The 26,879-nt window shown below is 33.7% G+C and overlaps 1 protein-coding gene across 1 annotated transcript in view; it reads left to right on the top strand.

Annotated features, from left to right (window-relative positions):
- The first annotated feature begins 735 nt into the window (after positions 1-735).
- LOC106478647 (transmembrane and TPR repeat-containing protein CG4050-like) overlaps positions 736-26,879 on the top strand; it is a 109,536-nt gene continuing 83,392 nt past the window's right edge. The window contains exon 1 of the mRNA XM_013939203.2: positions 736-883. The gene's annotated coding sequence lies outside the window, so the exon portion shown is untranslated. The remainder of the gene's footprint in view (positions 884-26,879) is intronic.

Here is a 26,879-nt window from a genome sequence, read left to right as displayed (position 1 = left end):
CCTTCTAGAACTTTCGTGAATTGTCGGGTGACTACTAGTTTGGGGAAGTCTTCAGTGGTGGGATTCAAATATTTTAACAACAGGTTCTCTCACTAGCAGCATGTAAAAATTAAAGTAAATTTTCCCAATAATGCTAATTTTTAAATAATCCATATTTTATCTATCGTTTTCACATCTGTCATTTATATACTAGTGTTAAACTGACTTATAGAACAAATAGAGATCACGCACATTACTGCTAAACTTCCTAAAAATTTGAAACAAAAGGTCTCGGAGGTTTATACTGTTGCGTCAGCGAGTCACGTGACTACTGTGACGCAACGTTTCTAGAACTATCATGTACTTTGGCGAATGCTCTAGTAATGACTAGATATAGGGTAGGCTGGTATATAAAAGAGGGGAATGTAATGTCTGTGTAGATAGTGAGTAATTGAACTGCAGTCAGAAGTATTATTGACGTTCGTTGTTATAGCGTTTGTTTAGCGCGATTGTTGAAGTTGAGTGTATCGGTAAAGTTATATTCGGAAAGAATAAACCAGTTTTATTAAGTAAAGACTTGGGTCGCTTAAGTTTCGTCGGTACGAAGTTACGGAAAATCAATTAACAAACGGAGACGTAACAATATGTTTGAATATAGTATAAATATCACGTATTAAACACACACATATATACAATTTATATATTGTGGGGTAGGAAGTCGATGGAGGGCGCAGATGAAGTGTTATTGTTCACACTTGAAGAAGTTGTCGAAGTAACGGTTGTTTTTTATTTCTTTTAGGATTAATTAAGTTTCATGTTACTGCTTTGTTTATTGACAGGGGTTCAACGAAGGTGTTTTTGAACTTCAAGTGCCTTCAATGTTAATTTTTTTTTACGTTACAAGGTATGGTGTATGTTTAGTTTTACATAATTTCTGTATTTATAATTATATACCAACTTAATTCTATTTCCATGTCAAATTGTCGTCTATAATTATAAAAGGTTTAGGAATTAGACTTACTTTTAAGAGTTAGAGGTTATTGTAATCGGTGTGATTACTATAGACTGTTCTTTAGTATATGTAACCTAAAACTCGGGCTCTAGCTAAGATGCACAGTTTAATATAGTTTTTGCACCAATTGTTTAAGAATACACGGTTTAATGTACTGTAAGTATAAGTATTACTAATACAGTGTTTCCATAATACTAGTAGTGTACTACTAGTACTAGCTTAAAAAGCCATTCATTTATTTTTAAGAGTTGTCACAGGTTTAAATTATTTTTAAAAATTTAAAGCACGTCATTATGTAGAAAACATTCAGTGTAAAAAAAGGATGATTTTCTAACCTGTTCAAATAGTGTATGCTATTTTTAATAGGTTTTATGGGAAGAACGAAAAATCAGCATGAAATTTTCTTTTTTTTCATATTATCATCTTGGACTACTTGAAGATATAAATATAACCAGCCTAGATTCATAATTAAATTGAAAGTCTCTGTAGGAATAAAATGCTGTGTTTTCAATCAGTGTTCCTTCTGTTTTGGATGTACATCCTGCTTTAATTGTAAATCAAAGACAGTTTTATGGTAAACTTAGAAAGGAAAAAGAGACATTATATAAAAAAAAAGTTAGATGATTTCAAGTCATAGTAAAAGTAATAAACTACAGAAATTGTCATTTTGATAGTTCCATATACAAAGAATATTTTCAGGTAAGACCTTTATCATTGCAACCTTAATAATGCATTTTCAGGATGCTTTATTTTTTAATCTGACATAATCTTAGCTTATAATATAAGATTATATATTTGTAATTCAGTATTACTGATATTTTCTGTACTTTTTAATGCTTTTCTTATTAAAATACATAATGCAGAACTTTCTTTTATGTGAGAGCCTTCAATAATTTTAATTTAATAATGTAAAAAAAATATTGAATTCCAAACTTTTGTTTAGTTTAAATTTTTATTTCACTGAACATAACATCTCGGGAACAACATTGTGGCAGTTACATTAATTTCATTGAACACCCATCTGCTTATATTTAGCCGTGACTTTTTAAAGTATTTATTAAGCCTCCTCTTGAACATTCTCAATCTTATTGTATCTACCATGTCTGAAAGCAATTGGCTCCAAAGACTGTCCACCCTGTTAAATACAAAAATGCCTAATTTACAGATGACTTCTACCATGACAAATGTTAATTTTTGTCTAATCCTACCACTGTTAATATTAAACATGGAAAAAAGATGATGCATCAATCATGTGTATTCCTTTTATGATTTTGATCTCTTCAATCAGATCCCCTCTAATCCTTTTTTTTCTCAAGGTAAATTAATTTCAAGTATCTTAACCTCTCCTCATATGACAACTCCTCCATCCCAGGAGATTATCCTACTCCTAGTAGCCTTCCGTTAAACCCTTTCCAAGAACTCAGTGCTCTACTTAGAGTACGAAACCCAAGACTGGACACAAAACTCCAGACGAGTCCTCACCAGGGATCTGTAACAAGAAAAAATAACCTTTGACTTATTTAATTTTCCTGTACATACAACTCAGTATCCTATTTTTGTTCACACTGACAACAACACACTGCCTAGAAGGCATAAGAGGCTGATTGTCCAAAACACCAAGATCCTTTTCTTCCACAACACTATTTAGTTGATTTCCATCAAGATGATAATTATAATTTAAATTAAGATAGGCCACATGCATTACTGTGCATTTAGAATAAAGAAATATCATGTGCGATTTATTTGCTGCTTTTAAAATGTATAGAGAAGTATTTTTGAACTATCGTAAGCTATAACTGAACTACACTGGACTGTAAACCTATCTAACTATTATTATCAAAGCTATCTAAATGTTATTGTCTATAGTGTAGATTGTAATGATCAGAAAGAGGGTTATATGCTTAAGCATTGGGTCATGCTAGCTCCGTTGGTAAGAGCATTTGCTTCAAAACATTTCTAAGTCAGTGGTCCCATGTTCAAACTCTGGTCAGGACAGATTTCTTAACATCCTGATCCACTATGATCACACCCAACTAGTGGCCACCTCATCAATATAGGCCACTTATGCTAATCAAAGGCTGGCTCTTGATTCCCCTCTGAGCAAGTGATGTTCGACTACAGTCGAAGTTCAACACAATAAGTGTGGTGGCATATATAAAACTAGAAACAATAGTTTTGAGTAAAAGTTAGAAAACATTTTAACTGGTTAGGGCCTTGAAGTGTAACTGGTTATTTGAGTAATTGTAATCTTCTAAAAGAAAAACCAATGTATAGATTATATAATGTTAAAAAAATATATACTAGACTGCCAGGATGGAAAAAAACAACATGTAACACATTTGAAGGACACAAACTTTAACATGGAGAAATAGAAAATGAAAGGGAAATTACAATAACAACAATGAAAGATAGAATTACAAGTTATGGTAATAGTTAGAAAACAGCCCAGTCCAGTGGTTCTAACATCACTAACTATTTAGAGATACTTGGATTGAACTATATTCAAATCATTTTAGAGTGTCTTTTTTTTCAGAACAACACTTTAGCAGCTTTAGCTATTAAAAATTTATGTAATTAGTAAACAATTAAAGAAAACACCATAAAATTAAAATGCTTTTTACCACAGCTTACAGTATACTGTTCAGAAAATATTCCAGTAATATATGTTGTTTGATGAAAAGTAATGTTAAACATCAAACTTTACATTCAAACCAAAAGGGCTAATATTTAACTAATTTGATGCCACACACACACAATTACATAGAAATTTAAGTATCATTGTTCCACTGGATCAAGTTTAACAGGACATCCACTGATCTGAATTTTAAGATTTGGAGCATGAATCTTTGAATATTTTATTTGTTTTAAAAACTGCAGAAAAAATGGCATTGTAAAGAGTTTTTAGCAAATGGAATAAATGACCTGTGTGATCAGGTGGTTGTATCTAATCTGTGTATGTGCTTCTACTTCATGTTGAAATATATCTCAGATATTTTTTGCTGAACATGTAGATGATGATGATGCTTATAACCATATGTATTTTTCTAAAAGAATGATCTTTATTTTTAAGTTAGCATTAATTGTGGGTAATGATGTGGAAAACTATCACTGATACACTATACTAATATCCTATAATTCAGAAGGAATATTAATTGGTAATTTTTTTTCTTGCAAAAAGCATTGAACTAGTAAATTAATTCTAGTAAAAGTTATTTTACCTGGAATAATTGAAAACAAAATCTAACAGAAAGTCATTAGATTGTTCCAAATATTAATTCATTTGGTAAAGCCGCTTTATTGATGAATAGAAAAGATTTCTTGGTTTGGAACTGTAAGTAAAACCATCTGGAACCATTTTAGTCCTGGTGTCATTTAATGTTTTGAAGGGCATTTAAACATCATGAAAATAGTTAAGATTTTGGTAATATCTACATACTGTAGCTCTTGAGTGTTATAAGGCTTTCTTAATTATAAAAATGTAAGGTCATTTGGAACATCGACTTGTTGGTTTTTAATTTTGCTCTTAGTATGTAGCTTACTCAGATTGAAAGATATTATTTAGCCTCTTAAACAATAATTTTCTTTAATCCAACTTAAATATACCCCTTCACATCCTAATATCAAAAGAAAAAAAATCAAACAATGCAAACTAACAACATAAAACACATCATTAGATAAACCTTTTGACAAGTTAATAATTCAGACTGAAAAAATAATTTACTTCAAAAACAGAGCTTAGATTATTACTTGTATCATCCAACTTTGTATTTCCAACTTTTTATTACACTTTACAACATAAGAAAAACATATCCAAAATTGTTAAGTCTTTCCTTATAGCCTTAAACTATTAATCACTGTAGTAGCTTGTTTTTGGACACATTCTTTTCATCATTTTGTTGTTGCTTCTGTTGTAAGAGGACCAAAACTGCATTTAGTACCTCAAGTGTTGCCTGACTGGAGTCTTGTACAAGGCTACTATAATTTTCTTGTTTATAAATTTTTTACCATAGTTGAACACTTAAAGGGCTTCTAACTTTGAAGATTGGTCTTGCTCACCCATTCAAAAAGAAAAAAGAAGATAAAATAAATTTTAAAACCCACTTTTTGTTTTTCAGAAGTTCACTTATTTCCCTCTTAAACTGCTGTAAGGTACCAATCTCTACTGCTGCTGACATCAGCATAACCCAATCTCCTTATAAAAAAAATTAAAACTGCCTTAAGTGAAGGATAGTGTGAATTTTTCCAAATCTTAAACTTTTGTTCTATTTTATTCAAGATAAAGTGAAAAGAAATTGTAGGTCTTTATCCTACTGATCGTCTGGGTAGTCTTGTAAACTTCAGTCAATCATCTCTTACACCTCTTTTTCTCAAGAGAAAACATATTATGGGATCATCTCATAAGCACTTTTTGAATTCTATGCAATACGTCAACATCTTTTCTGAGATGCAGAGACCAAAAATGTTCACAGTGTTGTGAGATGACCTTTCTGGTGATTTATTAAAGAGAGAATTACCTCTTTGCTTTCTTGTAATCAAGATGTCTATTTGTACATCTTATAATTCCATTAGCTTTTACACTAGCAACCGAGCACTTCCTTGATGGCTTGAATGACTTATCTATCACTGTGCTAACACCATTTTTTTCAGACACAATATTGAGTGGATTCCCATGTGTGTTGAATGTGCAACTCAAATTATGATAACCCATATGCATCACCTTACATTTTCTATAATTAAGTCACTTGTGAACTATTTTTCCAACATACCATTTGTTCCAAGTTATGTTTCAGTATCTCAGCATCCTCAATACTGCTAACAATATCAATGAGTTTAACATTGTCAACAGACTTTACTAATCATGCCCCTGTGAGTGACATTAATTTAAATGTGGTCCAACCACTGACCCCTGAGAGACACAACTTGTAACAAAGGTAAAGTTTGACTGGATTCCATTTATAACTTTTTGCTTTTTCTCATCCACCCTTACTTCAGTCTTGGTATTTATTCTTTTCCAAACTCCTATCAATATAATTTTCACAGGTGATAAACTGTGTGGTAGCTATGCAGATAACAAGTACATCATCAAAAATATAAAAAATTGGGTGATCAATAATGTTAGGCTTCTTTTTAGTGAATCCACGATAGCTCTCTTATTATATTTTTTTTATGAGACTTGAATTTTTAAACTTCCTAGCAACCTTGGATTTATATATTCTTAGGAGCTTGTTCATAGAATTGTATGAATTTTTCAATAACTTCCAAGGTTGGTGAGACCTCCCAAAGCCTTTGGGGCACTGGGGCTACATCCTCACCAGCTCTTGCACAAATCAACCTCTGGAGAGAGGCCCACATATATGAAAGTTGACCTCTTTTAAAGCCATAGAGAAAACATTACCTTGTCATGGTACTTTATCTGTTTTTCAATGTCTTTTTTTTTCTTTTTTTTTACAAGCCCAATCCTCATTTTAACATTTTTACTTATCATTAACATACTTTAAAAATCTTTGCCACAAGTTTAACATCAAAAGCCAGATATTTCTCATAAGTCCTTTTTTGATTTCTTAATTTCTTTTCTTAACTAAACCTCTAGCTTTCTTCTAGTTCTGTAAATCTTCCACCCTATGTATCAACTTAAATTTATGGTATTTCTCTCTGATTTTCTCACTTAGGAAGACCAGTTAGGTTTGGTCTTCCCTGTTATCCTCTTATACTTTTTTAAGAACATGCTTCATTTGAATTAAAAGCAATTTATTTTTAAAAATTCCCAAATACACCCCACATCACCTTTCAACTCATTGTATAAGTTCATTAGTGATAAATCTTGTCTCATGGCCTCATAATTGGCTAACTGAAAATTAGGAACCATAATGTGTTTTTGTCTCAACATTTAACAAAACATCAGACCTATTATGCAATAATCACTCTTCTACAAATGTTTTTCCACTTCAACTCTTTTAACCAATTAGTGGTTAAAAGTAAATCGAAAATAGCATTTTTCTTGATTGGTAATTTGATATATAGTTATAGCTATCCTAAATCTTTTAAAGAAAACTCTCTCCTATACCTATAACTCCACTCCATATAATCCCACTCAAGGTGTGTTTAAAATTAGTCTTTCATAATTAGTGCATAATTAGCTGTATTATTAACATTCTGATCTCATTATACAATTTCATATTGACATCATGTGTCTGATAAGGTGACCTTTAACGATTGCCAGTTAAAAGTTATCCACTTTTGAATCCTCTGATTGTGATGCATAAGATTCAACCTCTTGATTTTCTTTTATATATCTTCAATATCAACAGGCTACATCTCATCTCTTGTATAATGACAATTTTCACTTCTTTAAAAAAAATATCTATTAATTAACATATAACCTGAAATTTTGAAATAATTCCCATGACTTATTCTGAAGTAGGAAAACTCTACAGCTGCCTTTGAGCCTTCTGAGAACCACAGTCAAGCCCACAATTCTCAAACAACCCAGGTCTGGAACCTATCAGTTGTCAGATTCTTATAAGCTCCATCCTACTCATCCCCGAACCACGTTTAACCATATTGAAGAATTCCTGGTGTTAATTCTCTAATTGCCAATCTGTAGCCACCCAAAATTTGTAAATCCTAACTAGTGTTAAGTTATTTGAAAATTTATAGATTAAATCATAAATAAATTGTGACAGTCTTGTTCCATAACTAGTCCAACTAGGTCATCGACATTAACCTTGACTAGCTCAACAATGGCACATGGAATTATCTGGGGAGCTGTTTATTAACTGTAAAAATGAGTCACACAAGAATGTTCTTAAACACTGGATAAGTCCCCAGTAGATTAAAACCTACATGATATTCTCTGTATAAGTGATAGTAATGAGAAACAACTAACAAAAACTTCTCTTCCCTTTTTTTTTGTAACTTTTCAGTTAAGTATTCATATACTGTAGCTAAGTGTATGTCAGTGTCACATGTTTACAATAATTAACATAATACTGTGTCACAAGCCAATCAATAATAAACACCTTATTCAATGCATGTAACTATTGATTTATACAGGGTGGTCCAAAATTAACTTTCCTATTTTAAAATTTAATAATTAAATAACTGAGAAAATATAACCATGCAGGTTTCAACATCTTGTAGCCAAACTCAAACAGCTTCTATTGTCTTTTGTTTTCACTCCAGTGAGTAGTTTTACCCTGTAAAATAGTAATTGGGCCAGAAAAGTCTCAATGTGTAGTTTGGCTAGCAGAGACCAATCAGTGACTATGGTGTAGTGTAAATACAGATGTTAGTGCAGGAAAGAAGTATGGGGGTATGTTAAGGATATCATGTATCACACACACACATATAGAAAACATCAAGGAGCTAAAGACCAGTATAATGGAGATCATCACCACTGTAACTGTAAACATGTTGCAGTGAATGTGAACTGAAAAAAATATCGGTTAGACGTTCTGAGAGTCACTAATGGTGTACAAGTAGAAGTCTACTAACATGCCAATAAAAACTGCTTGAACTGAGCTATAAGATGTTGAAACCTGCATGGTTGTGTTTCTTTAGTTAGTTAATTATTAAATTTTAAAATAAGAATGAAAATTTTGAACCACCCTGTTTTATACACTGTAGTATAAGCTTAGATAATTTGATCATACAAAATGTAAGTAGGAAACTTGTAATTTATTATTAATAGAAGGTGTGTATGTACGTATGTGTGTGTGTAATGATATGATAATATATGTAATAATAATGTGCCATCATATGTCTGCATCTGAAAGAAGAGATAATACTAACTCAATTCTTCATGAAATCTCAAACTTAAAGTTTACCTGGTTAATTATTACAGAATTTATTACTGATACTATTAATTACTATTACTTCAACTACAGATGCAAGTCAGGCCTAGTTACACTTAACTAATTATAATCAAAAATAAATTACTAAACTTACTTAAATACTTAGCAGCTAACAAATAATAATGGAAAAATAAATTATAATTCCTTATATTTATTCAGTTATGCTTGAGTCTGCTATTTATTTTAGTATAATATTTAATATGTTTAATATTTTAAATTACTATAAGTATTTATAACTTGTTACATGAAATTTTCTGATCCAGTTAGACTTAATCTGAGTATTAGACATATATATATATGTATATAATGCTCTAATGTTAGGTGTATATCATATAATAAAATGTAACCAGTGTTTATTCCTAATTATTCTAACTGAAGTATGCACAAAATTAACTATTATATACCTTAAATAATACCAAAGATTTTATCTTTTCCAATAAAATGCTGTATTCTACTATTATGACAGGTAGTAGTAATCTCTGTCACAGAGATCAACAATATTTTGCCTAAAAAAGATCCTTGAGGGTCACCACTAGTGACTTTCTTCTGTCAAGAAAGTTACCCTTTATCATCTTTGTTTGCCTTTTTTCACTATAGTTTCCTTTCACTTTGCAATCAACAGCACCTCAACTCCATAAAAAACAAAATAAACTTCACCATCTAAGTAGAAAACAACGGCCTACCATTCCTTGACATTTTCATCAGCAGTCGTATTTACAAACTCACTACAACCATGTAAAAGTAACCTACTCAAACTGACAGATACTTACATTTCCATTCTCATTACTCACCCTCTTAAACACAGTATTATTAAGTGCTTGAACAATAGAGATGAAAAGATCTGTAATGAAAACTCCATCAGAACCAAATGCTGATACATCGTACAGTGTTTTAAATAGAACAGGTACTCTTCTAATTTTATCACCAGTAGCTTGAAGAACATAAAAAATACTGATACAAGTACAACATTAGTTACCTCCCTTATGTGTAAAACCTAGGTGAGAAGATCAAACATATATCCAGCAAGTTCAGCAATGATGTCTTCTAGAAATTTTACAGAATACTCAAATCTGTTCTTTCAAAAACTAAACAAAGAACAACTGATGACAAACACTTACATAATTTATGAAATACCATGTTCCTGTAAATAGGCCTATATCATTTTTGGGCATAAATAAAAGAACTGCACAAGACTGATGAAAACACAGAATTCTATTCTGGCAGAACATGCAATGTTGACTGGACATGAAATAGACTGGGACCAATTTATTGGCATGGTAACTTCACCATTAAAGCCAATATCAGCATGAAATTTAAAACACTTGTTGATATTACAGTCTTCCATAGCTTGAAGTTTTTAGAATTCAAAAATCTATTAATCGAAATTAATTACCCATATCTCTTTTATGTTGCAGAAAGTTTGTAAAGTTTTTAATTCAAGCTATAAGGATGTTCACAAAGAACACGTGTATCAATTTTCATGTGTTGTATCATTCCTAAGTAAAGGTATGGTGTTAAAACAGTTTGTTATGTATTTCTTTATCCCTGCCTTGTAAATTATGCATATGATATATATGACTGTATGTGTACCTTCAGAGATTGTGACCTCATACTTTTGTTTTGTGCTCAACTTGAAGGTTATAAGAAGTGTTTAAAAGTGTTTCCTCAGCATGTAAATTTGCCCAGTTTTCAGGGACAGTGCTACCTTAAGGGATAATAGATTTATTTCTGTACAATGTTTCCTCTGTTAACAGTGAGACATTATCAAGTATAACATAAAGATGTACACATATTTTGCTTGAGTCTAATTCTCATATCCTCATCCACTTTGCATCTATGAATTAATTAACATGCCAATTAACCCATCACTTCACATGGAGCATCTATGTAAGATAGATCCTGTACATGATTGTATCCTACTGTTAGAGATGAAATATTGTACAGAAATAAATAATTATCCCACATATAGCTGTCTCAAAACTTCATATATTAGGGTGGTGATTGCTGGAACACCTATGGCTACTCATAGTATGATGTTGAGTGCCAGGCCTACAGGAGCTCAATTGTTTGAGATAAGAAGGGCATTGCATACACACACACACACACACACACACACACACACACTGTACACACCTGTATATGAGTAACCATTTTTTTGTTCTAGTTGTGTTCCATATGTGTATACCATCAGAGGGTTTTAGAACTATGAACATTTAAATTTATGTCGTTACTCTGTTGAATAGCACTGAATCTTGAAGAAAATGTTTGGTTTTATAAGTTGCTGTAAAGAAATTCTGAACCTGTGATAAAGAAAGAATAATCGTTTTGGCCAAGTTGCTGAATATGTATATGTTCTAAAAATACATTGTTTAAAGGAGCAGTGTGCAGAGGTCATATAAACCAATATGAGTAGAAAGTTTCTTTCATTTGGAAAATTGACAGTACTAATAAAACAGGCTTAACTTTTTCACAGTGTTTTGAAAAGACAAGTACTACAATTTCTTATATGTGTGATTAGCATGCTCAGTTTCAATAAACTGCTAAAGGACCATGAAGGAAAGTGGTATAGATTCTTTGAATCTGCAATGTAGGACATGGCTCATGATAAAAATTCAGAATTGTATAGCTATCCTCATAATCTTTTTCCCATTTTGTCAGATATACTAATTAAGAAGATTGTATCAAAATACTTGAAATATTTGCATTATACTTACTAAAACTTGGTATAATTTCTTGACTTCCTGTTACAATCTGTTTAAGTCAATGAAATTATTTAAAATCTCATTATAGTACTTGTGTATATATGCAAACACACTAGGAGGCTTAATTGTAAATCAGTAGAGGTTGTTCATGACACAGGTATCTAACATCTGAGGCAGAAGCATCCTGTGCCTCCCCCATCCTATTTTTTTCCAGTTAGGGTACATACTTAGCTAAACCATTCTCCAATCTAAGACTAAATGAGGAAAAGAAAGGACAAACACAGTTATCTATACTGTGAGCTGCTTTACAGGGAAGCCAGTGGTCTGTTTCATGAGAAAGGAAACCAGTAGTTTATTGTAAGTTTTAATAAGAGAACCCAACCTGTAATTGGTGGTAAATGGTCCCTGTCCACCTTTTAAGATGTTATTCAGTTACTTTTGCAATTTAATGTAACTATGAAACATTAATCTCCTGGAATAGCTGTAATAATACATTTGTTAAAATGTGTGGATTGTTCACACAGCATTATGTTTCAGTAATATTTCCCTGTTTACTTTGCCATGCCCATTGAAATTTCTTTGTTCATAGAAGAATATTTTTATAGGTAGTGATTAATTGTTCATTTGGTATAAAAAGAAAATAGTTTGCAAACACCACCATAAAAGTGTTAATGATTTTAAAAATGGTGGTTGAAGTGTATGTTGTTCTGCTGTGTACAAGTGCTTTTCAATTTTTGGATTATAAATAGTGTTTGAGTTAAGATTTGAAGTGATATTACTCAGTAGGCTTGATCTCTCCCACACCACCTCCATCAGTTTGCACTTCCAGAACAGCATAAGCAGAGTAAAGTGTGAATCTCTTTTTCATATTTTTATTCTGTTGCACTGACCAAATGACTGAAATGTAATTTATTAGGCCATATTACATACCTCCAGTCTTTCAAGGTCAAAGTTGCTGTGATCTTCCCCAACCCAAACACAAATGCCTGGTAAAACCCAGGAAAATAATTTTAAGAAAAACTATCAAAGGTATACAGTTGAAAGCACATTACTTGAAGTCAGATATTTGGAATCAAACAATCAAAACACAGAATCACAATAACATCAAACTTTTTAATAAGTACTTTCTCATTAAACATCTTGTTAAATGATATGATTGAGCAGGTAATGCATAATGAGGATTTTGCTGATGTCCTCTCATGACCAGGAACCCACTTTGAGACTAATAATGCTTGTTGATGCAAGTGATGATGACAAAACCTTGTCGAAACGTTGTACATTTGCTGTTATGTTAAACTTATATTAAAGTTTTTCTTCATTACCCATTCAAGTCGTCTCCAAACATTATTATCCTCTGATATCTAATGACAGATGCATTAGATCTACTGTTCATACACTTGCCCCCCCCCCTGGAAAATGAGAAACATAATTCTTTATTCATTCATTCAGCATATGTATATAAATTTTTAATTCAACTCACAATTTCACACTACTTTGCCCTCCCTACTCCCCGGAAAAATGTCTGGGGATATTCATGCATACAGTATCTTGATGCCCAACTCACCTTTACAGATTTCCTTATTAACCTGTTTAGTTTAGAGATGTTTCGGTTTTTCTTGTTGCACCTTCTATCCAAGTTGTATTTTGTCACATTGGAACACACTCCCCAGCATTTCTAGTACTTCTGGAATAATACAACATGGTAATAAGCAGTTAAATATCAATACACATTTTGTTTCTAGAAAGGAGGTGATTTTACTGATTTGCAGAATAATTGTAACTGGAGTCTCTTTTTCTATGGGTTCCAGACATTCACGTAACGTGTTGCATAGTTAGTGTATTTTGCTGATTCAAATAAATGAAGTATTCTATAAAAATGTATGGGGAGGTGAGGTCACAATAATTTGATCAGTCGTTGTTGTTGCTTGCAAATCTAGCAGATTGTGTTGCTTTTACGTCAAATGTGACGTAAAGAAACCTCGAAACTCTGGTTGCATGGAAACTAAAAGTACAGTATTAGTTCCATGTCTTAGGACCGTTTCTGATATTAACATTTATCCAATTCACATCACACCAGAAATACGTGAAACGAAGTGGATCGTTTATTTTATACGGATAAGAATTTTTGTATATGCTATGTTGCTTAATGATACCTTCCAGTCCAAATGTCGGCGTTTTTGCAAAAATAACAAAAGTGAAACTTGTTACGAAACTTTGAATGATTTGGATTGTGTTAAACCAGTAAGGCTGTATTTATATTACATTACTTACTGTACACGGAGAAGTCAGCTGAGAGCTTGTCGTTTTCATTCCAGGCTGTTGTGACGTTTTTACGGGAAAACTGGCACGCACACCGTCAGCAGTTTCTAGGAAATGTATGTACATTGATTACACTATGACTTTAGTATGTGCTACCGCTTTCTGATTTCCGAATAAAATTATGGAACTCTATGGTAATAGCTCGATGATTTATCGAACGTTTCACGAGGTACATCGTATATTTGATGCCGTTTTTCCGAAGCTCGACGTTAGTTTAAATGCAAAGTTCCACGTGTCAGCAGTTTGATCCAAAATGTTTTTTTTTTTAATATAGTGTTAAATGTATTCTTATAAAAAGTTATTGTTGTTAAACTGAAGATAATCTCATAGTTATGCATCATAACAGTGTAATGAAAAGTTATTGAACTCAAAGAAATGACATCCAGTTTAATAGAAAAGTTTTAAATATTAAATATTGTGCTCTTGTATCCAAAATTCGCTTGTGGTATTATCTGGGTTGTTAAGGTTAAATTTAATTTTCTTCGTGAAATTGTAAATATATATTATGTCATTTTCTGATATTAACATTTCATCCAATTGACATTGGATTATTCAGTGACATCATTTTGCTAACCTGGTTAATATAAAGGAAATATATTAACTTGTGCGCGTCTGTTTATTATATTTTTTGTCCTAAATATTTGTTGTGTCCTACAGGGGGACAGTGGTATGTCTACGGATTTACAACGGTAAAATCAGGGGTTCCATTCCCCTCGGTGGATGCAGCAGATAGTCCGATGTGGCTTTGCTATAAAACAAACACACACACACACGTGTAAGGTTGTTCTTTCGTTGGCGAGTTCTTTTAAATTATCTGGTGAAAATAGTTCAATGTTCTGTCCAAGTAACGATAATAAACTACTTAACTTCCTTTAATGTTTCTACAAATTTGACCATTTGTTTACTCCCGTAAATTTCTGTAAGTCTGCGTTACAGCTAACACATTGATTCACTGTTTTGAAATCACTCTCCACTCTCATACCTATCTCGTTTAGATGATCTACTTTCGAATATGCTAGAAAACTTTACGTCATATCCTAAGAACTTTCTTGTAGGTGAAGGAAGAGGGGAATCAAAACCTTCAGCCAGGGCAGATTTACACTGGTTACTTAGTGTAAGCATATTTAGGTTGACAATCGAATTGTCAGGATCAAAATTGACAGAGAAGTGATATCAATCTATTCAGCTTGAAATATTAGAATGTTCAAGTCGGGAGATTTTTGTGTCGTTGTTTTGACTCAACTTGTTCAGTAGATAAGTGTAATCAAACCTGCTGACGATGTTTCGAAGGTTAGTAGTGTTGAACTTTTCGGTAAGCTGTCTTCTGTTGATGTTTTGGTTGAAGTTATTGATCTAACAGTTTTTTTTTGGACAGGCTCGTTTGACAGCTAAAGAATTTTTCAGATTTCTATTGGATAGTTTTAAATGCAGAAACTTTGGTGTCGAAGCTTACATTCAGAAAGGAAGCAAATGTCGATGTTAACTTTTTTAATTTTAAATTCCAATTTTTTTATGAGGCACGGTATACTTGTAGACGATCATTTCCATATTATCTTATCGGGATATTAGCAATCGATATGTTCTATGTTCGAAGGAAAGCAAAGTTTGGTAATAAAAAAATAATTGCGGCACTTATGATGAACAACGTTGTTTATTTATTTAAAAAGGGACACAGAAAGACGTTTCGGAATTCTACTGATAACATCTTCAGTATCTAAAGTATTGGTAAACAAACCTTAACTTTGAAAAATCAATTTAAACGCAAAATCCATCCTTACCAACCCCAAGTTGATTTCAGATTAGTTTTCAAATACACATCACGCATAAAAAATATTCTGTACTAAAAACCTCCTCATAATTCTTCATTGCACTTGGCTTGTGGAGACTAAGGCCTCCTGTGTTAGCAAATCCAATCCCCATCTGAAAGTTAGAGCCAATGAACATATGGGAATTTCCATTAAAAACGCAAAAAAGTTGATTGACCCCTGTGTTTCCTCTATACCAACCCATATTATTTTCTCCACTTTCTGTAAAGTCAACACTGATCTAGAATTATTGATTAAAGAAACCTTGCACACCAAATGGAATTTTTCAACTCTAACTAACACCCAGTCTTAATTTAAATTGCGCATTTGAACATATGTATTGTTCTTTCTTTTTGTTTTGTTTTAATTTCTGCTTTTGCTCACTTTCCATGCGTTTTTTGTTGTTGTTTAATTATTGTTGAGTGTAGTATTGCAATTTTGTAACATCCATGGATTGATGTAAATTGTTAATAATTTGCTTTAGGTGCTGAAGGCCCGGCATTGCCTCGCGGGTTCGATTCCCCGTCCCGCCAAACATGCTCACTCTTTCAGCCGTGAGGGCTTTATAACGTGACGGTCAGTTCCACTATTCGTTGGTAAAAAGAGTAGCCGAAGAGCTGGAGGTAAGTGGTGCCTTCCCTCCAGTCTTTCACTGCTAAATTAGAGACGGCTGGCGCAGATAGCCCTCTTGTAACTTTGCGCGAAATTCCAAACCAAACCAATTAGGTGCTGAAGATGAAATTCCTTAATTTACGAAACGTCTATCAGTGCCCCTTTATGTTTAAATAAATAACCAATGTTGTTCGCTGTAATCCTTTTTTATTACCAAACTTCGTTTTCCTTCGATCACATCGATTGTTAATATCCTGATACGATGATATGAAATGATTGTCTACCAATGTACCGTGCCTGTGAAAAAAATGGGACTTAAAACTTATAATAGTTAACATCGGCATTTGCTTCCTTTCTGAACGTCATTCCAAAGTTTCTGCATTTCAAACTATCCAATCGAAATTTGCAAAACTCCTCAGCTTATTGGATCTGTCAGAAGAGACTGTTGGGTCAAGAACTTCGACTGAAACATCGACAGAACAGACAGCTTACCGAAAAGTTCAACGTTTACACTACCAATCTTCGAGGCATCGTAAGCACGTTTTATTACACCCATCTACTGAACAAGTGGAGTCAACACAACGACAGAAAAATCGCCGGAATGGAACATTTGAAGCGAGTTGATTGACCAACAGTTTCTCTACCAGTTTTGATTCTGACAACTTGATTGTCATCCTGAGTAATCTTAAACTAAAAAATAAGTGTAAATCTGCCCTAGCTAAAAGTCTTGATTTCTCTCTTCCTCCACGTGAACTGCACGTTGATAAGTTTCTTTACCCTTTCGAATTTTAGTAGGTTTTGTAAACTCATTGAATCTTTTGACATTAACGTTATAATTAAAACTCGCAGCTAACGTTTAAGTTAGAACATTAAAAATATAGCTAATAACAGTAGTTTTTCAACCTTTGGTGGATTTATGAGCAATAATTGTAATTTCAGTAACAGTTGTGTTCGAGTAGTAGAGTAATGTGACTAAATTTTAAAGACAGAAGGAACGTTTCTGTGAGGACTAAATGAAACACACTGCTTGGATTAATTTCTTCGTTACATACCATACATGTTTTGTTTTTCATAAAAAAAGGGGGTCTATTTTGAATAGGCACCTGTTTATAACTAAACATTGTTTTTAGAATAATTAATTTACCCATGAGATACGGCATCGTGCACTTGCTTAAATCTTGGAATTGTTCGAATATGTGCTGTGTGGGTAGAACGTGGTTTAGAATTAGTGTGTGTGGAGCTGCGTATTAGAAGATCCAAAGCTCAAACCGCTCCGTACTTGCAGCTGCAGGTGTGTTATAATTGTGACATTCAGCTCTTTTAATTGGTTTAGAGTAGATGCATAGCCAGCGGTTGACGCTGATTGGTACTTCTTCCTCTAAGCAGTTTTGAATCGACGATGGCCATGCCCGAACTTTAGGGGGTCTCTGACCTGGTCTTTTAGTTTGTGTGTCGCGTAAACTGCCTTCGGGTTAACAATACACATTCTAATATGTTTCCTTAATGCACTCAGTGTGTTAGATTCGTTCATTAACGAGGTGGTTAGATTATTCAGTGATATCGTTTAGACATCATGGGTATGTTTCGTTCTTCATGATTGAAGAGGACCATCTTCATCATCATCCATTGATTTTTTGTGTCCAGAGGTGACTGATTAGTCCGATCCTGGCTTGAAAATGTCTGGCGTAATGAGGGCAAGACAGCAAGGGGGCTAGTGGGTTCTGGTGTTCCTTCCCATTGCTTAACGTGCTTCACGCTTGTTCTGGGCTGTCAATGGGTAATATAAATGAAATATATTAATTAGTAACCGATCGTTGTGTCAGCATATTTTTTTTTGTTTTTTCAATCCTAAACTAAGAAGAAAATTCGTGTGCTTCGCACTCGCGTACGAAACATTTTATGTTGTGATATTTTGTATTTGAATGCAGAAAGTTTATAAAATGTAAAGGCAATCCTGTGTATTTAAAGTGATTAAAATAGTCCAGTGACCTGCCTAGACTACTCGCATATGAAGTTAAATACGTAAAATTCTGGGCGAATCTGATTGCTGTGCAGGGCGACTCAGCGTATTCCAAGATACGTAATGTTCATCAAGCATCTCTAGCACAAATGATGTGATCAAAAATAACAAATCGATCTATTTATCTAGTAAGAGACAACAGAAGCTTTCAAAATTGGAAGCAAGTGTTAAAACTCAACAGATTGACGGTACCGCTACTGTTAAGTGTCTATAAACAAATGAAGAAATTGACACACAAAGCTTTAACACAATAAACACTACTATCTGAGATGGGACGTTGAGGGATGACAGGTCCATTCCCTAAATACCTCCTTGTTTATAATGCATAGTGTTATCTACACCCACCCCTCCCTTACGCATATGGTGACGTAGTCCATATTTTCCTACCCCTAATTTGATGTTTTCATAGATTAAAGAAGAGTAAAAGACTTCCCACGCACGTTGACGTCGTCCGTCATTCTGTATACCTAATTTGATTTTTTGCGTTGTTTGAAGAAGTTTATAAAGCTTTTTACGCACGCACACACGACACTTAATTAATAATAATTATAAAGACATCTAAGGGTATGTATGTCCATGAAACATTTCAAGAATTATGTAAATTTTAAAGTAATAATAAAGTAACATTTGTCTTAGCATTTAAAAAGTTGATGTTTATCAAGGATCCATGAATAACTTTCGAATCGTAGCTTAAAAAATTAGAATCGGGGAGGGCATTTCACCAATGAAAATGTTTTAAATAATTAAATAAATAAAATGTTAAAGCAGAACAAAAGCGTTCAGTATTTGGACATCGTACGATAAATGCAGCTCAGTCGCTGTTGTTTGTTAAAAACATAAAATGTGAGGCACGCACATAATACTGTAGTACAGATGTTATTGGTTTCCGCTTAAACTTTATTGGTCTACCTTTTGTAACGCGAAAGTTATATCGAAATGGCGAGTGTTGTCGGCCATCACATACCAACTTCTTATGCTACTCGCATAAGTTGTAAAACATAACTGTGATTAACGACAGAGAATGTGGCGGGTCTGTATTGAATTGAGTTGTTTCACAGTACTGGCTTTGCAACAACAACAACAAAATAATATCTCGAACAGCTAGATGGTTAAAATTTGTTAAGAGTTTTTATCTACACTTGAGTCCATGTATTATCGATGTATAGAGAATTGTTCTGGTATTTGATTAGTTAAAAGGATCGTATATTAAATGAATAATATAATTGCAAAAGCCACTATAAAAGAATTCATAATATTTTTGAAAACTAGATGTACTTCCGCAGGGTCCCCAAAAGTATTCTGTTTCAAAAGTAAATAAAACCAAAATTAATTCTTAATTAATTCTTCTCGTGATTCATGGAATGCTCACGTTTTACTGACATCATAACAGTACAAATTGCAACGTTAAGCGTCCCTTGTGTGACGTCATTTTAGTGTCTACTGAATGACTGCCAGACAACACATTATTGTATATTGGTGCGAGTGGTTAAAACAGGTGACCCCTCCAGGCGGCCTTTTGGCCCCTTTATAGGGAAATGAATATAAAGAAATAGAAATGCAGCTATGAAGGGGTGAATGAATAAACCTAAGAAATCTTGTAACCCCATTCTACGAGTTCAGCAGTAAGCTTTGAAGCTTATAACGCTAACATTCTCGGTTCATTATGTGGCTTCGTGCTTAAACAAATAATATTTTTTTGCATGATTCGTTCATACACCGTTTGATGGGAAGACTGTTCTTGAAAATTGTATTTCACTAGTTGGTTTCAGGTGGATAGGGTTCTCGCCTCGCAATCTGCGGGTCGCGAGCTCGAATCCCCGTCACACCAAGCATGCTCGCCCTTTCAGCCGTGGGGGCGTTATAATGTGACAGTCAATCCCACTATTCGTTGGTAAAAGAGTCGCCCAAGAGTTGGCGGTGGGTGGTGATGACGAGCTGCCTTCCCGCTGGTCTTGCATTGCTAAATTAGGGACGGCTAACGCAGATAATCCTCGTGCAGCTTTGAGCGAAATTCATAACAAACAAACTAATTGGTTTCAGGTTTTTATTGTGTGTGTCCCGGACATTAAGTAAATATTTGGCGTGATTGATTTGATCTAAGAAGATCAATAATAAGTTGAAAAACTAAAGGATTTCTGTCCAGATCACGAAGTGTTTTCCAATAGCTGATCTATTTTGCGAAGGGCGTTAGTTGTGTTTGATTAAGTCAGGTGTACTTCGTATATTGTGCTTCTTATTATTTTTTTCCATCAGAATTTACATCCTAGTTCCATACTGTTGGGAGTCGTTTAGCTATTCTCTGACACTTTCAGTGTTAGAGTATTGTCAACATTGAATGAGTTATTTTGACGTATTTCCTTGGAACCAAAATTGATCTTCAATTAAGTAGTCCCTACAGAAACATGTCGCAGCTGGTTAGTTAATGGACAACAGTTAAGACAAAAGTATTGTGATGATATATTACATTTTCATTTGTACAATTCTGCTATATTTGTTGATGGGTGGCTGAAACTTTCATAGGGTTTTTTTTCAATTTATTTATAAGTTGCAGGGATAAAATTACTTCCTAAAAGCTCTTTTGAAAATCTCAACTGAATGGTGATGCTAATTGCTTTGTGTCGCAGAAGTAAATCTTAAACAACAAACTTGTATTAAAATAGTGCATTACTGTATATATAATAAGATATTATTTTGAAAATAATGACACCGATTATTCGCTGTCATTAAGTAAGCTAGTTTTATATTCACAATTCGTTTCACGAGTCACGATTTGTGGGAGGTAACATAGGAATAATAATTCTTCCTTTGTCTCAGCTGCATTGTTGAAACAGAGTGAGAATAGTGGAATTCCGTATGCATTTTATACATGTAGTATGTTAATTCATATATTCTTACAGGGTATGGGAGATATTTGCCCAAAATTTCACGCACCTTGCGCTGTTCGTGACTTAGTACTTGTGCTGTAGGTATATAAGCACGATTTCTAAAATTTCAGGCGTCAAACTAGCGCACAGGGGACCTTTACACGTTTCAATAAACCTGAACAGCGCAGAATAATATTTCATAAAATCTTAGTGAAAAAGAAAAGAAAGAGGCTTATTTAAGACACATCTGCTTTTAAATCCAACGTCCATATCGCGTAGTTTATAAAATTATGTAATATTCAGAAATGATAATTTTGTTAACTTTACTCAGGAATACTATTTATTTATTCATGTTTTTAATTTAAAAACAACTTTCTTACACAAGTAGTTCATGCGTTGTTGAAATATATATACAAGTAGTAAATTAGTCGTGAAAATGCAGGGGAACAGCCCCCCTCCTAGTGGCATATTGGTAAATATATATATACTTGTAACGCTAAAAAAACATAGTTTCGATGCTCATGGTACGCACAGCACAAATAACCCATTGCGCAGCTGTGTGCTTAACTAAAAACAAAGAAATCGGCAACTATGTAAACAGAATTGCATAACTTGTTTGAAAGATCACTTGTGTGTTCTTGTCAGTTTTCAAATAAATCCGTCCTGCCAATACTGAGACGCCATTTCACACGGAGAAATCCGTCCTGCCAATCCTGAGACGGCATTCCACTCAGAGAAATCCTTCCTGCTAATCCTGAGATGACATTCTACTTTCCTTGATCCCCATATTTTTAAAGTGCGAAATTAAAAATTAAAATAAAATCATAAAGCAGATTCTTATTTTGAGCGACTTGCGTTTTTATACCAATGGCAGTTTTCATGCAGGTTCGTGTATTCTTTTTTGAGAGTTCCCAAACCCAATTGATCACCAATTGAGAGTCTCCGTTTAAAAAATACTGAAAATCTAAACGCAAATACTCATTTTGAGGTCCCACTGTGAGTCAGCGATAAGTCTATGAACGTAAACACTAAAATCCTGAGTTATTCCTTGCATTGAACAAGTGCAGATAGTCCAATGCGTAACTTTGCGCTAGAACAACCAACCAACCAACCAAACAAACAATTTTGAGCGATCCCACACATGTTTATGTTAATTTCTTGCAACTTTATGATCCAGTCCTTAGGACACCCAAAACACTCACTGCTCCCCCCCCTCCCTGATTTTAGATTTTGTTTTGGAATGCTCTTATTGTTAATACCGGTTTTCAAGTAAGTCATTTCAGTTAACCTTAAGAAATACAAACGTCCCTTGGCTCCCCATTTTTGTGTCTCCTGGTGTGAGAGCGATAAGTTTATGGACTCCTAACGCTAAAATGCGAGGTTCAATTCTCTGGTGTGGACTGAGCGCAGACAGCCCATTGTGTAGTTTCGTGCTAAAATAAATGAAGCCCCTCTCCAGACTGTTTACAAATTTGTTTGCTTTAGCATATTCCATGAGGTTAGTAGCCTGCTTACAAAATATAAAGTTGTTTTGTCAAAATTAGAAGGAGATCAAAAATGAAATTAACATAGAAACTATTACTAAGCAACAACGGTAACCCTATTAGTGATTCTATAAATGTCCATTGAGTAATATATAAAGTGAGAATTCTGGCTTTCTATGGTTATGTGCATGGTGTCTTTAACAGACATTGACATTTTTGATATTACTGTGATAATGCCAGGATATCTTTCTGAATATTGTTATACATTAGAGCTTAACACATCATAGTCACTTAACGTTCGAACATTCAAAGACAACATGGCGTATCTTTTAATGTGTTTAATGTCTCTACATTGAGTATTATTATATATATGAATACTTTATAAACCCATTTATACATTCTTCAGTTAAACTCCATTAGCAAAGCTATGCTTCCTTATAACGTACATCAGTTAAAGAAATCCTCACACTAAACGCGGGTTTCCTTTAACAACAAATGGACTCGTGCAGTTATATGGAGCAACGTTCGCGAACCACTGCCGTCCACTCTTGTTATGTCCACCCATTCAGCTTAAAGAACATTACTTAAACAAACGTAGAACTTTCAGAGGTGGAGTGAAGATAATGAATATAATCATCTTAAACATGTAATAGCTGTTTTGCTTCCATGTCTGAAACAGTGCAGTCAATCAGTCGTGTGCAGTGTACTCGAACTATAAAAAGTATATTACCCTGATCTGTACAAGACAGTTCTCAGTTTATATCTGTTTTTGGAAGCGTAGGCCTGCGTACACACAGCTCTGCGTGTATGAAAGTCACAAGAAATAACTATAATGTTTCAGCTGATAAAATAAATCCTTTAATGACTGCATTTTATGTTACGTATATACACGATCTTAGGACCTTCTATTCTCTGAGCAACTTGATTAGTATATATTTCTGCATGATAGCGTATACATAAAAGGTATACAGTTTTACTTCTTCGTCATATTAAACCTGGCAGTATTTGTTTATAAAACATCTTACTGAATTTTTCAAACATTTAAGCCAATCTGCATAACTCGTGATTTTCAGTTGGCAAAAGAAAACGAACCAATTATTTGTTGATGGTTGATATTTATAAGACTGTTTATATATCGATGCCTTCATTCGTTAATTATAATAACAATAGACAGTAAGTTCCTTGCACTCCATTGAAACAGATTTGTAGTTCTTTCAAAAATGGGTAGTTGGCAAGGTTTATATAGTAAAAATGGGTAGTTGGCAAGGTTTATATAGTAAAAATGGGTAGTTGGCAAGGTTTATATAGTAAAGGTAAAATATAAGTAATTTAGAAAGAAGACTTCCCACAACTTGCCAAACATTTAGATCTTATTTTTGTCGATACTATTATCACAACATGATATTCATTACAGAAACATACAATTATGTACTATATATATTGACAGTTTCTGAATGCATGCTAAGTAGAAATACATGGATGTCATCATATACATATTATTCAGTGTTAAGTGCTGGGAAGATTCGGTGGCTTGTTGTGTGTATTGAAAGTTGAGTTGTATTGATATTCTTAAAGTTCATTGTATGGGCGTACTCATGACCGACATGCAACGAAAGCGATTCTCCAACCCACGCAAATAGATCGGCCGAATGCAGCGAACAGCATGGGTACGAGTGACAATAGGCACACGCTGAATACGTGTAATTTATAACCATAAGTTGCACCGAATGAATTACCTGAAATTACGAGTGCTATCAGCGGAATCAAGCATATCTTGTTAACACGGCGCTCTGAATGCGTCTTGTTTTTTTTTCTTTATATACAGTCTGTTCAATATTATAAATGAAACCAAAACAGTAGAAATATCCTGTATTGATGCATAGTTTATACCCCCTCCTCCCCATCTCTTTCTAAACATTGAATTCGTCGAAAGAGCTATAGTAATGATAATACAAGAAGAGGTTGAAAAGATTTTAACTCAGAAGTTGAAAAGGAGGTAATTAGAAAGGAAATAATATAGTGAGCTTATTGTGTAGTTATTGTTCGGAGCACACACACACGGGAATACGAGTTCTGTATATACATTGTATTACATACACGAGAATATATATATATATATATGAGCTGTTTGTACACACACTGTCTGTAGTATGATTACTTAGAAAAAACTGTACATAGAAAGTTGATTGCTAAATAGTTAATATGTACATGGCGTAATCACTATAACTAATAAAATGTTTTGCGTATGTTTCGTTGTCTTGTTTAGTTTCAATTGAGTGAACGTCAAGACACTTACTTTTCACAAATTAAAATCTTTTTTTTTTTAGTTTTAAAATGGCTGTTTTATTAATATTATTTAATAAAACAAAAGCGCAAGTCACTTTCACACAAATAAGAAATGATTTGTTGAAGGCCTGGTGGTTAAGACGCTTGACTCGCAATCTGAGGGTCGCAGGTTCGAACCTCCGTCACCGAATATGCTCGCCCCCTTCAACCCTGGGGGCGTTATAATGTGACGGTCAATCCAATTATTCATTGGTAAAAGAAAAGCCCAAGAATTGGCGGTGGGTGTTGTTGACAGCTGCCTTCCATCTATTTTGTCGCTGCTAAATTAGGGACGGCTAGCGCTGATGTAGCTTTGCGTGATTTTAAAACAACAACAACAACTACTACAACAAAAACAAAGAAACAGGCTGGTCATCTTCAGGTGTGTGTGTGTGTGTGTTAAGTTTATACCGAAGCCAAAAAATCCTTTACAAATCAAACATGTCTGCAGTGACCGCTTGTAAATGCCCTATCACTTGGTAGAGGAGCCAATCATGAGGAATAAGTGTTTTTTATCAGAATTTTTAGTTTAATAACTTAAGAGAAAATTCTGGCCAATTAATATAGGCAGTATTCCGTCGATGAATCGTTGTTAATTTCCACGAAAGGGGGCCGAAGGTCGCCTGGAGGGGTCACCTGTTTTAACCACTCGCATCACGCGTGGTGTCTGTCAGTCAGTAAATAGACACTAAAATGACGTCACATAAAGGACTGTTAGTAGAAGGTGCGCATTCCATGAATCACGGGAAGAATTATCAACTCTGTAGGCTACAACACAGTATGCCCCCAGTGGCAACACAGAAAGCCTATTGTGTAGCTTTGTACTTAACTACAAACAAACAATACAGCACGACATATGAACTTCAAATATAAGAAATGAAAATATTGGTTACTCTTAACTTTGGTTTTATTTACTCTTGAAACAGAACACTTTCGGAGACCTTGCGGAAGTACATGTAGTATTATAGCCATATACTATTGAAAAAGCGATTTTATTAACACTTATTGTGTGGTTTATTGCCGTTAGTATTGCTTTATGTGAGTAAACGTCGTTTCAAAAATGAGCCTAACTAAAATAGCGAATCAATAGAAATAGTAACAAGGTAACTAGTGCATTCTGCTGTTTGTTCGTAATTATTTGTGTGTGTGCGTGGCAGTTTTCTTTCAGCTGTGTATGTCGAAGCTTAAAGACATGAAAAACAAAACTTTTTTGCTTCTACCTTAGGTGCACTGCTTCGTATGACATTGTCAATATTCATAGGTGCATGAATATTAACGTAAACCTTTACAGTTTAAAGTTTCAGTAATTATGTGTTATTTTACCACAGAAGGACTGTTGCTAAGTAAATGTTAGCGTGTAATTGCGAGTGTTTGGTTTCGTTTTATTCTCGCACAGCTTTCGCACTTAACATTTATTTAGAAAATTTATTAAGTGCAAAATATTTTTTTTTATTACATTGGAAATATATCATATTATAAGAGCTTATGAGTGAAAATAAAGAAATGTCAACCACACTATATATGATATATCGAGTGTCTACGAGGCATTTCGCTAATTCCAGGACTCATCAGGCCGGATAGGACACAACAGATACAGTAATGATCGAGATGCTATTTTCATCATCAATTGCTTGAACAACAACATTTACAGTGTGAACTCGATTAAGTTAGCGAAATGTATTTTTTGTTAGTTTTATTTAAGTCATTACACATCAGAATTAGGCCTATGTTTTTGTTATCATCAGTTATTTTTCCTAACACCAAATTGTTTATTATTAGTACTTGTTTTAATCACCATTCAAAAAAAAAATTTCGAATCAGTAAGGTACCGAAGGTATGAACAATATATATATGATATACACAAGCCATATGTAAATATATTTAAATAGGCATGCATAGTTTAG

The sequence above is a fragment of the Limulus polyphemus genome, unplaced genomic scaffold, assembly GCF_000517525.1.
Source record: "Limulus polyphemus unplaced genomic scaffold, Limulus_polyphemus-2.1.2 Scaffold237, whole genome shotgun sequence".
NCBI classification, from domain to species: Eukaryota; Metazoa; Arthropoda; class Merostomata; order Xiphosura; family Limulidae; genus Limulus; species Limulus polyphemus.
This window is presented reverse-complemented; position numbering and strand designations above follow the sequence as displayed.